The sequence below is a fragment of the Anoplolepis gracilipes genome, chromosome 3 (assembly GCF_047496725.1).
Source record: "Anoplolepis gracilipes chromosome 3, ASM4749672v1, whole genome shotgun sequence".
Taxonomy (NCBI): domain Eukaryota; kingdom Metazoa; phylum Arthropoda; class Insecta; order Hymenoptera; family Formicidae; genus Anoplolepis; species Anoplolepis gracilipes.
Genome location: NC_132972.1, coordinates 16142479 through 16157044, shown reverse-complemented (window position 1 = coordinate 16157044; position 14566 = coordinate 16142479). Strand labels below are relative to the sequence as shown.

Sequence of the window (14566 nt, the reverse complement as noted above, 5' to 3'; positions counted from 1 at the left end):
ATAAACGTCCTTTTCGCTAGACTGGTATTCCCGAAAGCATCGAAGTAATTTTAAGCCGCGTCCGAGTCGAATAACATAGTCATGAGAGTCGCCGGGGCCGCGATACACGGTTTACGAGCAACCGCAAACAGCTCGATTCCTTTTGTCCGGCTGTCCGGACTGAAAATAATGGTTTAACTATTCGATAGGACACACAGAGAGGCGCACCACCAAGAGGGAAAGTAAAAGGGAGAAACGGCGGGGCGGGACAAGGAGGGAGGTAGGACAGGACAGCTTTTCGTCGCGCCGTAGCTGGAGGTGTTAATACAGAGGTCGATCTCTGGGAGTCGCCTACTACCAGTTTCATGCAATATGCGCATGTTTAACTGACCAAAGCTCTGTATCGCCCGGCCTTGTTCTCTCCCTCCCTCTCTTTAGGACAGCGCGGAGCGTGCACTCGCCGCCAAGGATGCTGTGCGAGAGGGTGACGAGGGGGAGATTTTCGTTCGCCGAGAGGAGTTGCATTGGTATATATACGGGGGCCGCGGTCGTGTTATTTATACGTCGTATATACTTCAATTCGACTGGGATCGCCTATGCTCTCCAAACCAGATTGGACGAGCAAAGTAGAATTATCCGCGATCTACCGAATAAATATCGAAGCCTCGTTGGACTTTGTTCTCGTCGGAGAGCATTCTCCTTTTCATTCTTTCTCTCTCTCTCTATCTTTCTCGTGTTTTTCTATTAAATAAATATCGCCTTGTACAATTAATATTCGATATAATCAGCAGAATATTTGCAAATTATTGTAGAGAGAATTAAATTAAGACTTCCCCTCGTGATCGTACGATGCTTTGAAAAATTTAATATATCTTTTTAGAGCTACTATTCTCTCTTCAATTACTTTATTGTACATTTCTGTTTAATTCTTAGTACGAAATAACAAAAAATGTCAAAACAAAAAAGACAAAAGAAAAAAAAAAAAAAAAAAACCAAAGGGAATATACCAATGTCAACCGCGCGACTAATTCGAGCGCGCGTTTAATCGAATTTTTGTTAAATCTCCTCTGGAGCGCGGAGAGGGGAGGGAGGGTCCCCAGCCGTCCATGGCCGAGTGACAATTACTACGGGCAACGCCGTACGGGCGAGGGGCGCGCTGATTCCGGTACGTCAAAGATGGGTATTTGTATACTTTAGCCCGTGTGTGTACTTGCCGTGGCTAGTGAGTCGAGTTCTATAGACCCAGGGGAGCAGGATGGGTTAGGAGAGGGATGAAGGGGGTAGGGGCCGCGCCGGTAGCGGGACGTTCGGGTCAACTTTGTTTGCATTGGCCTGTGCATGTTCTGTCGACTAGGGGGAAGACCGCTTCTTGATGCAAACTGCCCATTTGCAACTACAATCATCTCCACGTCGAATCGCGCGCTGGCCCGGCCAGGTCCAACCTGGTTCCAACGCCACGACCGTGCAGCAACGCTCGTGCTGGACCTATCCTCGATTGGCATGTATGTATGTGTATGTGTGTGTGTGTGTATGTGTGTGGACATATAACGGAACGGTGAGAGTAGTGCGATGGCGCGGGGGAGGGGGGGAAGGGAGGAGGAGGAGGAGATGTCTAGTGTATAAACCGACTACATACTCCGGTGTGCAACGGTGCTTCAGTTGCTGCATAACAGAGTGAAAACAACGGACCGACCGGTAACCAAAGGCCCATACCAACAGACCGAACGATCATGTAACCGTTCCTCCCTCGCGTTTTCGTAGCGTCGGGGCCGCGCTACGTGAATTCAACACCAAACTCTGAGCGCGTCTCACCTCGTTTGCTCTTTAATGTCTCTCTCTCTCTCTCTCTCTCTCTCTCTCTCTCTCTCTCTCTCTCTCTCTCTCTCTCTCTCTCTCTCTCTCTTTCCCTCTTTTTCTCTTTCGCGTATTATTCGATTCGTCGCGGTTTTTTGAATGGTCTGTTATTCTGTTGGCCCAAGGGCTATGAACCGATCGCGATGGATCCGTGCGAGTTGTTTCATTCGATCATGTTTTGCTCAGGAAATACATACAAAATTCGAAATTCGGTGGTCGAGTTTAAAATCGATAGCTCGAATCGAGGTATTGTGCCTCGAGAAACGTAGCTGGTGAGAAATAATTTAACTTTCCTGGATGGGAGATAAACTGATTAATCATTGTATTTAAATTTTCTTATCTTCTAAGATAATATAAAAATTCATTATTATATTTTCTAAATTATATTATCAGTATTTTCGCGAAAGAAGCTGTCTTAAATATAAAATTTCTTGGATTTAAAAAGCCAATATTTATCTTTTATCAGATATATCAACTATTATACTGTCCGAAATAAATGAACAGACTAGAAGGAATATATATTTATGAATGGAGCTCAAATTCCTTTGTTAGGGGAATCTAGATTTCGGGAACATCTTAGATAAAAAGTATACATTTCCAGGAAAAAAAAGATCCGGCCGCAATTCATTTAGATCTCGTCGCGATGTCTTTCCGGTGCCGTCTGCCGGCTAAAAAGACCGAGATGCGTTTCACCTGTTGCACGAATAGGCCAGGTAGCTATCCCTAGAAAGAGCAGCACGGCAGCGAAGGCAGTTCCGACGACCCGAAAATGGCACGGGCCTCCACTGAGTGGCATATAATAACGCGCTTCTGAATACGCTCTTCTCCGGATGCCGGTGCCGCGACCTCATTAGGGGATATGATAGATGCGGCGGCAGATAGTAGCCGCATGCCTTCTACAATATATATTCGTCGGAGAGAACGCTTGGAAGAGAGAGAGAGAGGGAGAGGACTATCTTTCTTCCCAGTCCGAGTCCCCCCGCGCGAACGGTCCTCTTCTCCGCGCTCTTTCCTCCCCGCGGCTTCTCGCGGGACTACCGGTCGGTCGGATGGCAGAAAGGCACGGCAATACGATTCCGCGCGTCCACGAGAGGAGCGTCGACATTTCCATAATATTCAAATGCACAATATAAAAGCGCGGGACCGATCCTCCCGCAGAGTCGCTGCAGAAAGATAGAGGCAACCGACGTCCGAGGAAAAGAGATCCGTCGATACGAGTGGCGGTAGATAGAGAAAAAGAAAAAAAGGAAGAGAGAGAAAGAAAGGAAGAAATGAATATAGAGACTAGAAGTGAGAGAACTGAGAGGCTGCGTGACAAGGAGAGAGAGAGGAGAGAGGAGGCACCAAGTGCCGAAGAGGAATTGGGAGGTGCGACGTGCGGTACGCGACGTGGTATGCCGTGGGCACCTCTCAGCGGATACCGCGGAGGCTGCGAGCCACGGCGCGGTGTGCCATGGTGTGCCACGATGCCGCTGCCCGTGGTGTTGCCGGCTGACATATTTATCGGCGGTCGCGCCACCTGCAACCGGCTCCGCGGCATCCGTACAGAGCGGTGTTTTGCCCATTTGTATCCCCGGATTCGCCGCCCGGCCGATCCGGCGACAGTCCCCCGGTTTCCCCATTCCCGTTTCTGTCGCCTTCTCTCTCTTTCTCTCTCTTTTTCTCTCTCTTTCCGTCACTCTTACGCCTCTCTTCCTCCCGCTGTCTCCGCACCCGCTCTATCGCCGTCCGCGCGCGGTGTCGCTAAAGCAGCCGAGGGTTGCTCTTTCCAACCGTTGGAGCAGAGCGGGGACCAGCCGGAGATGACATATTAGCTGTTGGCTACTAGCCACCTAGACGATAGTAGTATATAATTCGGCTTTGTGCTTTGAAATCGCGATAAAAGAAGGCTCGATCAAGTTATTTGAAAATGACAATTAAAGAATAAATTATTTCTAGCTAAATAATGGCAATAATAATAATTAATGATAAAATATAAAAAAAATCATACCTTTGTAGGAAAATAGCTGAAACTTTTTTTTATAACTTTTATCTGGAAATTAGAAAAGAATACTTTTATAGAAATTATTTAATTTTATATAGAAACTAGGATAATATATATATTTTATAACGTCGAGTCGCTAAAATAAGTCGCTAAAACGAGAGAGCAAAGCTCTCACAATGCAGGTATAATTGAATAAATTAATTACCAAGGTTAATCCGTTATTCTAGCAATGGAAAAAATGATGCATTGCATGCTTGCACATGTCGCGACATTCACTGAGTGCACCGTTAGTATTAATAGTGACAATCGTAAATTTCAGTATACACATTCGAACAGTTACATAATTTTCCTCTCTCCCGGTATATGTATACATATATCCTACTTTCCTTCTCTCTGCCAGCCGAAGAAACAGTATGATTTATGTATATCTCGCGACTCTAAACGACCCATTGTTTGCGACTTTGCTTTAACGTAATTTGTACGTAATAATAGCGTGCATGAGTCTCAATCCATGGCTTTTAATAATAAAAAAAAAGAGAGTTTCTTCTGAAAGTGAACAACAATTTCAAAGAGCTTGTACGCGCAATTAGTTTATTTTACATAATAACGTTATACTAACGTTTCGTATAATAATAAGTTTTAGTTAATTATTAACATGATACGATATCATAATGTCTTTCATACCTTAATTAGTTATGTTGAAAATAATGTTACATTATCGTTGTGTTAATTACGTAATCGTGATAGAAAATAATAAGAATGCGATGTAAATGTGATTAGCATTATTTACAGACATTCGTATGAAATGCATTTTGCTTTTATAAATGGCGAATGCTCGAGTCTTAACAGGCTCTGGAGAGTAGGTACGCGAATGCGACGACTGGATTCCCTTTCTTCTTTATTCGAAGCCGCTCGACGCAAACGGATATTGTTTGATTCGAAAATAATAACTCACCGTAGGAGATCTCGTAACATGAAGGATTCCATGGAATTTCGCGACTCCTAAGCCTCCTCGAGCGGGTCCAGAACCGGCCGGGACAGAACCTTCCTTCCTAAATTCGGGAGCCGAAATCGCCCGTTCCTGTGTGCGCCACCTATTATTTTTAATGCTTTAACGTATACCGTGCGGATTGTTGTGCCCGCGGAGGTGGAGGAAAGAGCGAGAGAGAGAAGGGCTGGAAGGGGAGAAGTAAAACGGAGAGAATGTCGAATGTCGAATGTCGAACCTGGCGCGGATTTACGGGACGCTTTGTATAACACCGCCTTCCTCAATTCCAATAGCAATATACCCAACTTCTTCCCCATTTCGCCCCACGTGACTCTCGCTCTCCCACGGGCGGGGAACACGAGAGGAAGGATCTGCCAAAGAACGTACGTGTATCTTCGCTACTACACCTTCATGCTCATTAACCCTTTCTTACCCGCAAATACTTAATTAAATACTTTCGCCTTTTGAGATTGGCTTACATTATTACTACACCGTCGGTCTTTTCTTTTATGTTATATGTCACGTCTTCTATTGAATTATGATTGTATCATATACAAAGGCACGGGGGATATTAAATTATATCTCTATTTTGTATTTACATATTTTAATATCAACGTTATAATTATTTCGAAATATTTCCGTAATGTTTAATATAGATACAGAAATTGATTGTATATTAATTATACAAATTTACAAATATATATTGTATATTAAATATTATTAATATATAATATTAGACATTTTTTTTTATTTTCAAGAAAGCTTTTTATATGTGAAGAATGCGTGATAATGTTTTTACAAAATAAACTTGATTAAAATTGTTTATACAATTTCTAACAAGAGTGAGATCGTACTATATGTATGCCTTTTATAATCGATATGAGAGAAACGTTCGCGTCTATCTCGCAACGTACTCGCGTACACATCACCTGCAAGGACAGTTGCAGTTTTTCACCATAAATGGAACTGGAGCACGCGCCGCACGCCATATGAGAGACATTTATGGATTACAAAATCCACGACTGAAGCCTAACCAGATTTGAAACCGCTTCTACATAAGCAGAGGCTTCGCCTCGTGAAAAACATCGGTCGTGCCAACTCTTACCTCGCACTTGTCTCTGGAATCCAGAAGTGTAATGACACGAGTAATTGGGCCTTAGAAACGGAATCTCTGGCCGTTTTTATCGCACCAGTAAAAAAACGTTTCAGCAGGCGGCTCTTTTGTTAGTAACTAATGTGCATTCTTCGCAATGTGCGCTACTTGAGGAAATACACACTCTATAATGTTTGCTTTTTCCTTAAGGAGTTAAATTACAGTTTTGCTATTAAAAGTATGACAATTTCCAAGTATATATCTGATTAAACTATAATTTGCGTTTAATCGATAACAATTTAGAAGCATATATAATTTATAGTACACATATTTGTATAGTTGTGTTAAGTAATGTGTGTGTATTTTTTATACATATTTATAAATGTTTTCAACGTCGCGAAGAGGAGCATATTCTACTGTACATATGTATCGCGAGTGCATTATAGATTGCATCCTGAATCTTCAATCCAAACTAATTCTAGTCAATTATACCTTCGGCACAAATAAATGGATGATTCTTCAATGCGACTGACTCTACGGCTCGCTGTCTCAAGAGGCCTCATTAACTGTAGTCTGTTCAATTATATAATAATAAGCTAATAATAATTGCATTGCCGTTGCATCAGTCCATTGGACGACGAGAGTAGACGAATAAATTAAGGACTAACTTCCCTCTTACGATACCCTCATCCAAACAGTACGACACGTTGCATTAGATCTGCTTTCAAATGCATTTTGGCCGTTTAAATAATAATAGTTATAATCATACGCATAAATAACAAAATACGCACATCATAAAAATTTATATTTGATTTAAATGTCGGTGTATAATATATAAATATTATATTGTCATTGCAAAAATTCCTTTCAGCAGAAAAATATATCTCTGACCTAAATCTCTTCCGCTGCGGAAATAAAATCTCTCTCTCAGAGAGAGGATGACCTTAGAAACAACTATTTATTGAATCTCGTGAAAAGATCAATTTATTAAAATGGCATACAAAGAAGCCGCGATGTTACTTTGATTTATACGTTCGCGTACATTGTGATTTTAATCGGTCACATGTACTTTGATTTAAAACGTTGCGTCGCCGATAAGTATTTCCATAATTTATGTGAAATGTGCGTTGCAATTTATTGAAAGATTTCGATCTTCACGATTACGAGGAATATAAATGTTCTTATATTGATCATTCGTCCCTCGCGGACAATCACGTAATATGAAATTAATTATTAGCCAAAGAGATAGGAAACCTTGCAACTTTAATGGGAAGAGTTAATTTGTTGCGATAAATAAATTATCATCTAATTGATTCGTTAATGATTCGTTAAATAAATAAATCATCATTACCGATCATCACCAAATATGGTATGGAAAAGGATTCGTCATACATATTTTATATTAATTTCCTTCCAAGTTTCTGAAAAACTTACAATTTTTAATATATGGATCCATTCCCGCAGAAGTGATTTATACAATGGCATTTATTAACGGCTTTGTCTATTTGCAATTCATGTACCATCAGCGACGGACATTTATCACCTTCATAAACTTCAATTCTACTGACGTAAAACATGTTTATCATCGTATCGTTGATTTCATAATATTGCATCGATAGGTAATGTTACATGCGCGCGTAGACTTTTTTAATCGTAAAATCAAGCCGGTCTCATTAAGCCGTATTTAGCGTTGCCGATGCAGTTAAAGTTCCCAATAAAGACGAGATCTTTGAAACTCGCATTATTCCTAAGTATCGATGTTACATTCGCGTAAGATCAACTAGAAAAAAAAGGAATTTCCTCTTTTATATAGCTAATATATTTATTACAAACACACTTTCCCTTATAAATTATTACGTAAAATTATTAGAATTTTCCAAATTTGTAATGCGAATACAAATACACATTTATAAATATAAATCGTCTTCAGGATTGTTTCATTCGCATTCGGGGAAGATAATTACTGTTTAAAGCGAAAAACAATGTTGGCTGACGCTATTTATTTAGCCGCGGCAGCAATAAAGCGAGCTGATAAATGTTTGAGATAATTAAAATCACCGCCCTGAAAAAACTCATGGATAGATTTAATAATCTTTGAAAAATTGTATTTATTAATAAACGATAAAGAAATAATTGTCACATTCTTGTTCGACAACGAAACGACAGACGCACGGTGTAAGTCCGACTTGCATCGGCGATGTAACGATTGATTTGCGAACCCCTATAGAATCATGAAGTCATACATACACACGTCACGCGATCGATACAAAGAAAATGATATAAACGATTTCCCTTACCGTTGCAAGCGGATATACCACGGTCAGACGGTAGCATGCGAACGGCTATGTTAATTTCTACGTATCAACGTTAATATCGAATATTTATGATCGTTCAACGTATGACTTACGATTATTACTTTCGCCTACCCGATATACCGATAGCTCAGGAACATGTATGCTGAGACTGTTACGAAACGCAACTCGTATCGGTAGATACAAAGTTTATTCGTTTTATTTTCTCATTTATATTCTTCGTTGAGAGTTTGCTCTTAATGTTTCTAAATTATTACATTACGTTGTACTGTTATAAAAATAATATTGTAAATAAAGAAGAAAATCTAAAGATTTTTGGAATATCATGTGTGTATAACTTTAAACATGTAACTTGCCGTAATATTTTAATGAACCAAGCCTTGTCCACGGGATTATTTATTGTATTATTTGATAGCTAGTTTGAAGAAAATATCGGTACTTCTAAAGCGGAGAGAGAAGATAATGTGAGATAAATGCCGATTATCATGATTTAATATAAGAACAGCTTCCAAGAAAGATTTTCTTACAAGATACTCTATTGAGAAACGCAAATTTCTTCAAAGGATTTTTATCTATATATGTACGTACTCGTATATAAATTACAGCCAACTCGTGTTAAAATAAAGCGTATGATGCAATATTTTTCTTACTTCTTATATAAAATTAAATATTTACATTTTATTATTGATATTAGTTTGAAAAATATTGATCGATTTCAATTTTTTAATTATTTATTATAACACTCTTTGTTTACTACTATTTCGTATCGTCTACTAGTGTATTAATACTTTATTATTAATTTGATCCTTTCATTAAATTGTTATTATAATACATGTTAAAAATATTAATTTTCTATTATATTTTTGAGAGAGACATTTAATATATTAAAATATAATTTATTACTATAAAATCTTATGACTATACATATAAAATTAAGAGAAGTGCAAGTTGAAGAAAAAAATCTTTACAAGTTTTCGAATTATTGTCGTTCCAATTAGATATCTTTTTAATTAAAAAGCTAATAAGATAACTACATTGTCTGAGCGAAATATAAAAATTCGTAAATCTTCATCCGGGTTTCCCGGGATATTTCTCCAGGCGGTCAGGACGGGCACACGGTTATTTTTTAACATTCTGCACCTTTATTCGAGTCAAACATCGGACGGAGACGCCCGAGAGAGAGCCGAAACTTTTCCAATTTAAAGTTTTCGCCGGCCCTGACTTTCACGTTGCTGCAGACCAAACGGGTATCTTTATTGCACTCAACAACGTTGCGAACCTCTCCGCCGTGCTCAGGATACTACCACTATACCCGCTAAACCCGTACATGGAATTCGTGTTTGTGTAAACACACGTCCTATCATCATTTTTCTTTTCGACCCTTTCTCACAAAGCTTTATCGAACGTCATTACTGTATAGGTAAACTTGCGGTGACCTTTTGGTCGCCACGGGTATTAATTAACTTCTAAGCTTTATTGGCTATACTGGTACAAGATATTGCCAAGTCTAAGATTCTTAATAAAAAAGTTTCTTTTTCGTTTTCTTTATCTTTGTTATCCTCTAAAAAATCTCGATATTTTCAATTATATAATAATATAATTTGATTGAGCTAATAAGGAAGACATAATAAAAGGGAAAAAAAAACTTTTATCGTTACTTTTGGAAATTTTTGAGATCGGTCATGCTTCTCTCGGTGTGAGAGCGGCTTAAGAAGCGGTGGTTAAGCTTTTCTGGTAATTAAGTGCGGCTTATGTCGGCACTGCGAGGGTGGCTGTGGTAACCTTAGAGGTTAATAACTCAGGGGTGGTTGGCCGCCCCGGTGTGCAACCGGCGAATATGATATTGTTATGGGGTCTGCACGGTTCTGTGGGGGTCCGCGCGACTGCCACGAACGCGAGGGAGGAAGAGAGAGGAGACAAGTCGGAGGAAGCGAGAGAGAACGGGATAGATACCAGGTACCTAGCACCAACCGTCCGTGCTGTGAACTCTACACCAGCTGATTAGGCTCGTGCCAGGCGTTATTAATCCGCTAACTCACCCCCACCTGACCTCTAACGAGCAGAACTATCCGCGCTACACGTGCATACGTCGTTACGGTTCTCCGCCATCGGTTCTCACATGCGGATACGAGCTCCTTAAGCCAACTTCAATTTTCGTTTGATTAAATTTGACTTTTTGTCAAAGTCATTGCTTGAATAAATCCAACCGTTAAAGCTAATTTTCACTGCTTAGTCTATTGTCGATTTTAAAAGTATTATATAACATTTATAATAATGCGCAAATTTTATATTTTACTTAAACTTTTTTATTGATATCAAATTGATAGAAAAAAAAGTATGTATAATATATGAAAAATATTTAAAAAATATAAATATAACATTATAAAATAATATCTGTGCGAAAAGATGTATAACAAGATGTAAAAAAATAGTATGAAATATGAGTGAGATTTTCATTTCGCGCTTAAAATTACACAATATTTTATTGCGCAATAAATTATTTATATTATACACAATATATTATTTATATTATATTTTATACAATAAGATATTAATATTTTATAAAAAAGCTAGAAGCCATTCCTATTGCAATCAATTACTTTTACATAAATAATTACATATTTCTTAACAATATTTTAGCTTAAAGAAGTAGTTGCATTTATCAAAGTAATATGCAATGAGTTCTTTGTGAATGACAGAGTAACGAGTCTACACGGGGGAGAACCACTGCTGCAGAATGCGTACGCATCCTACGTAATATTAGCAATGAAGACCTTATAATCACCTGCCCTTTCCGCGTGACTGTGATGAAGATATCTGTACAGCCTTACTCTGGATAAACATTAATTCTTAGGCATATGTTTCTTCAATTTATTCTACTATGATTTTTAACGTTATATCTTGTTGATGTCTAAGATTTTCTTATTTCTCCTCGTAAATTTATCTATTTTTAAATAAAAATCTGTATTCAGGTTATATGTATATGTATATCTAGATATTGTAAAATTTTTTATAATTTTATTTTAAACATTTATTATGATATACAAATATATCGTTTAATTGTGCTAAAAAAGGCAAAATTATAGAATTATATATTATTACACACATAAATAAATTTTTTAATAATTATTTGCGTTATTGACTACTTGATCATCGCTAATTAATCTTTTTGTTCGTGTACAATATTATAAAATAATATTTTTGCGGAACCCGATGGCTCTGGAGTGCGAGATGCCAGCTTCGGATGGTATTGATTTGCGTGGTCAATGATATCGAGTTTCTGGCGAAAATATTGCTGGTCGATAGTGTTCTGCTTTATGAGGTGTGTAATGACACCGTACGGGAACAGAAAACCCAGAGGAGACGTAAAAACAGTACAACGTATGCAGTTTTACCAAGCGATATATACGTAAACGAGAGATAGAGATAGATAGATAGAGATAGAGAGAGAAAGAGAGAGAGAGAGAGAGGAGAGAAACAGATGGAAAATGGAATGTTGAATAAGCGAGAAAGAGAGAGAAAGAGAGAGAGAGAGAGAGAGGGAGAGAGGGGCTGAAGAGAGCGCTAGGTTATTGGACGAGCAGCAATCATAAAATTTCCACCCTCCTGTACGAGGGATACCGACCACGGGTCGAATTTGACTGCGACACGTACACGCACGCGCGTGTATGTAGATATGTAAGGGATTGCCCGGGTTATAAAATGTTCTGCAAACTAGATATGTTGTCAGCAGTTTACACAAGGTTGCCACCCACGCATGTCCGCACTGGTCGAATTTAAGGTGCGCCGTATTCTTAATCGTGAATTTACATTTACATTTACCCGGGATTTTCATTGATTCTCGCCGGCATTTTCAGTTAAGCGCGTTAAGCATTAATTTTTTTCTATCTTACGCTATTATGCGTGAAATCAATTTTCGGTTACAATACCCTGCCGTATAATTTATATGCTATCCGCGAGCATAAATGCGTATGCACGCACATGTGTGTAGATCGTGTATGATAATTCGTATACTCGTAACATATTATTAAAAAATCTTATACCATTCGTGTAGTTTACGTGTAGCCTCATCAATTATGGTCGGATTAATATGTATACGAGCATTTAAAAAGAAGATATCGGATATTTCTTTTTTATGGCAGAATATAAAATCATAGAAACGTATGGACACATATTGGAAGAAATATACCAAGAGCCTTATTTTTATTGCATTTTAATAAGATATTTCTATTTGTGGGAAGGAAAAATTTAATTTCATGTCTCTTAAATTGAAAAGAAATATTATTCCTATAGCCGTAATATCACGGGCTATTTTTATCATGCACGTTGGTTTTGCAATGCACGTTATCGCGCGAGGTAGTCGCTGTTACGGAATTTTCTCCTAGACATTCGCGAATCCGTATCTGATATGTCAGAGAATTATGCGTTATTGCCGGCCGTTTTCCCTCTCTTCCCTCCGTCCGCGAATACGATTGGATATCGCATACCTATTCCTGACGAAAAAATCCTCCTGCTACGCGTATGCTATGCTCCTGCCAACGACATTGCATAAACATTAGGAATGTATCTTCGATCTTCAACGACCGTAAGATAGTAGCACGACACCCACGTTCCTGAAATCGAAAAAACCCAATGGACGCTTCACCGTTTGACCGTTACCACGTCCGCGAGAGACAACGAAAACGTGAAGGGAATACGAACGGCGCGAGCGCGGGATTATGGGCATAATCGCGACGATTGTATAGTGAAACATTTTCAACTGCTGAGAGAATCGCATGCGGTTGACTCATAAATACTTGTTTCAAAATTATGCTGATGTGAAAAAAATATGTAAAATTAAATATTTACATTTGAACAGATAAAAATTGACATTTTATCACAAAATCTCGGTGATGCATAGAATGCGTTTGGCGACAATATTTTTGTCGCATAAAAATTTCTCCGAGCAATATTTCTTCAGATACATTTTCGAGAGAAAAGATTTTTCAAGTTTTAATTTTTTATTCTAAAAATTTTTTAAAATATATTGGTAAATTCAAAAACTATATATGTCTTATTTTGTTAAAAAATTTTTAGTATACATTTTTAGTGTTTCGGAATATTTAAATATTTTTTTTTAAATAAGATATAATTTTAAAAATATGTATATACATATTTTTGTTAAAATACATATTTTAAATGTATATGTATATACATATTTTTAAAATTATATATTTTATTTAAAAAAAAATATTTAAATATTCCGAAACACTTAAAAATGTATACTAAAAATTTTTTAACAAAATAAGACATAGTTTTGAATTTATCAATATATTTTTTTAATATTAACATTGCTGTGTCTATAATTATAGGAATCGCGGACGCACACGTCCAATTTACGTCTTTATACTGTGTGTGGCTGATTACCGATGAATACGTCTATGAATACATTCGTATACGCAGATCGCAGGGGTCGACGCAGTTACGCACATACATGTATGATTTCAAGAGATCTGTGGGTCGAAATCGCGCGGACAATGAAGTACGCGCGCTCATGTTTCCTAACAACACTCGCCCAATTTCACTCAAACAGAAGCCGATTAATTCACGGCGTCCAATTTAATCCGTTCTCCCGGTTCGATCAGCGACGTGGAAGGTCGATGGAAAAGCATCGTAGTTATCACGAACCCCCACGTCTCCCCTCCGTACGGAGACCCCACACAGTCTCAGAGTACGGGAGGTTTCCATACGTCGATCCATTATACATATTTTAAACTGTCAATCTCTCCTCGACGATTGCCATTCGGATTGGCCGCGCGGATTAGGCGGAAAGGGTCAGGTTGGATCGCTATATAGGGACAACAATGAAACCCTACAATAGATGCGAAATATTAGGGAGCGATGTAGACTGTCGATGAACCTTCTGATCAAGCAACTTCACCGCTACCATTTCAACTTCGATTTCCTTTCCTCTGCCTGGTCTTTCTTTCTCCGCCTTTCATTATTATTAATTTATTGTATATCGCTTTAAGTATATTTTAGTCAAAATATACTTAATTTTTTGTATATTTATTGTATAACAAAGATTGTGATAGAGATGCTATTATTATTCCAATCTTTTGAATTTTTTAAATGTTAATAGAGTACGTAAGTGTATTATAATTTTAGTAAATGTACTTAATAATATTATATATATACATATATGTTTGCCGAAAAGAAAGAGAATTTCAGAGTAACGTTTCGTCTTAAAATAAATGTGATAAATTTAATTTACCTCCCGTTGAACCACGATCGGTCTGTCGAGAAAAACTACAGCGATTCTAAAGAGCGAGCGTATGAGACAGACGAACCAACCACGTGGACTTAATGCATACCTT

The 14566-nt window shown here is 38.1% G+C and overlaps 1 protein-coding gene and 1 long non-coding RNA gene across 2 annotated transcripts in view; both read right to left on the bottom strand.

Annotated features, from left to right (window-relative positions):
* Salm (spalt major) overlaps positions 1–14566 on the bottom strand; it is a 148476-nt gene that overhangs the window by 94660 nt on the left and 39250 nt on the right. The gene's annotated exons all lie outside the window — the stretch shown is intronic.
* On the bottom strand, positions 1895–5482 carry LOC140664198 (uncharacterized). Its single transcript, XR_012046414.1, has 3 exons — positions 4773–5482; positions 3824–3865; positions 1895–3665 (listed from the first exon to the last, which is right to left on the bottom strand). It is a non-coding gene; the product is annotated as an uncharacterized lncRNA (long non-coding RNA).